Below are 2,500 nucleotides of genomic sequence, written 5' to 3' on the forward strand. Positions count from 1 at the left end.
TGGCCACTGACGTTTCTGGTCATGTGACATGTGCGCCCAATCGCGTGACGCCTGTGTCTTTGCCCATTTCCGCCTCGAACAGCATGCAAACTACCTAACGCCTAGTTTATCACCGGTTAAGCTTAGGCGACTCTTTCGAAGTTGGTTAAGGTTAGAGTTTGGAATCAGGGCTGGCGTTCTATCGCCCTGCTCTAAGACCAACTCTAACCTTAACCAACTTCGAAAGAGTGCCTAAGCTTAACCGGTGAAAGAAACAGGCGTCACTCGATTGGCCGCACATGTCACACGACCAGAAACGTCAGTGGCCAATCAGATCGCAGAACGTTGGTAAAAAAACTAGACGCCTACCAATAGGCTGTTTCTACCAATAGGCTGTTTCTACCAATAGGCTGTTTCTACCAATAGGCTGTCTCTACCAATAGGCTGTTTCTACCAATAGGCTGTCTCTACCAATAGGCTGTTTCTACCAATAGGCTGTTTCTACCAATAGGCTGCTTCTACCAATAGGCTGTTTCTACCAATAGGCTGTTTCTACCAATAGGCTGTTTCTACCAATAGGCTGCTTCTACCAATAGGCTGTTTCTACCAATAGGCTGTCTCTACCAATAGGCTGTCTCTACCAATAGGCTGCTTCTACCAATAGGCTGCTTCTACCAATAGGCTGTCTCTATGTACAAATAGGCTGCTTCTACCAATAGGCTGTCTCTACCAATAGGCTGCTTCTACCAATAGGCTGTCTCTATGTACCAATAGGCTGTCTCTATGTACCAATAGGCTGTCTCTACCAATAGGCTGTCTCTACCAATAGGCTGTCTCTACCAATAGGCTGTTTCTACCAATAGGCTGCTTCTACCAATAGGCTGTTTCTACCAATAGGCTGCTTCTACCAATAGGCTGTTTCTACCAATAGGCTGTCTCTACCAATAGGCTGTCTCTACCAATAGGCTGCTTCTACCAATAGGCTGCTTCTACCAATAGGCTGTCTCTATGTACAAATAGGCTGCTTCTACCAATAGGCTGTCTCTACCAATAGGCTGCTTCTACCAATAGGCTGTCTCTATGTACCAATAGGCTGTCTCTATGTACCAATAGGCTGTCTCTATGTACCAATAGGCTGTCTCTACCAATAGGCTGTCTCTACCAATAGGCTGTCTCTACCAATAGGCTGTCTCTACCAATAGGCTGCTTCTACCAATAGGCTGTTTCTACCAATAGGCTGTCTCTACCAATAGGCTGTTTCTACCAATAGGCTGCTTCTACCAATAGGCTGTCTCTACCAATAGGCTGTCTCTACCAATAGGCTGTCTCTACCAATAGGCTGCTTCTACCAATAGGCTGTCTCTACCAATAGGCTGTGCTGTTCTCAGCTGTGACAGTGGCTCAGGAGGTAGAGCAGTCATCTGTTAATCAGAAGGTTCCCAGGTTTGATTCCGGATCCTCCCGCCAGTGTGTCAAAGTGTCCTTAAGCAAGACACTTAACCCGATGATCAGGTTGGCACCTTGCATGGTTGCCTCCGCCGTCGGTGTGTGAATGTGTGAGTGAATGGATGAATGTCAGGCACACGTTGTGAAGCGCTTATATAAGCTGCTATATAAATGCAGTCCATTTATCATGCTATGACTATAGTACTGAGGATCTATTCATATAATGAGTCCTCTGCTTGGTATTGGCCTAAATATGCATGACTGGTAGAGTATAGATCGCCTACGCTTGGACTATGTGTTGTAGTGTGGGTGTTGCTTCTCTCAGAGTGGCATTCCAATTTAAGCCGATGTTTCATGCATCCTAAAATCCTGTAGGTTGATCACAATGTGATTAAACTAATTAGCATGCATTTTAAAACGCCCAAGTGGTACACAAATGTGTAGAGACTGGTCAGTGGTAATGCTGCTTGCTTGTACTTGTTTTAATAAAAAAAATTGTTTCAGAACTGTTGTTTGTATTTGTGTTTTTAAATGTCCGGTATATTGTAAACAAGTTGTGCGTGAAAAAGAGATTTCGGTCTCATGTCTAATTTTTTCTTAATTTCAGATATTGATTGAAGAAGTGTTATATATAGGTAATAGATCACTGTTAGTTAATGACTTATTAATGACTTAGTACTGTAAATGTTTGTTAATAATTTTAGTTATAGGTGTGGCTCCCAATCACGCCGCACCTGGGGCGACTCATCAAAGAGGAGGTGTGATCTATGGTCAGTTCTTTCTTTAGATGGTTTTGGTTTCAGTTTCCATTTGTTTGTGAGCCGGTCAACAGAGTCTGTTACCAACCTGCCACTCTGCCTCTGGGCAACTCCCATCACAGATACACCTGGGTTTCTACATTAGAGTATTGATGTGTCAGGATCTGGTGCATTGGTGATGTTTTATCCTCTTATGTATGATAGTCCTGGCTGACTATCTGTCTGGTCCTCTTATGTGTGACAGTCCTGGCTGACTATCTGTCTGGTCCTCTTATGTGTGACAGTCCTGGCTGACTATCTGTCTGGTCCTCTTATGT

At 44.0% G+C, this 2,500-nt stretch overlaps 1 protein-coding gene across 1 annotated transcript in view; it reads left to right on the plus strand.

The window, feature by feature from the left end:
• Positions 1-2,500, plus strand: part of LOC311229107 (utrophin-like) — a gene marked incomplete at its 3' end in the record, with an annotated part of 228,255 nt that overhangs the window by 189,119 nt on the left and 36,636 nt on the right.

The sequence above is a fragment of the Notolepis coatsorum genome (genome assembly GCF_963971535.1).
Source record: "Notolepis coatsorum genome assembly, chromosome: 5".
Taxonomy (NCBI): domain Eukaryota; kingdom Metazoa; phylum Chordata; class Actinopteri; order Aulopiformes; family Paralepididae; genus Notolepis; species Notolepis coatsorum.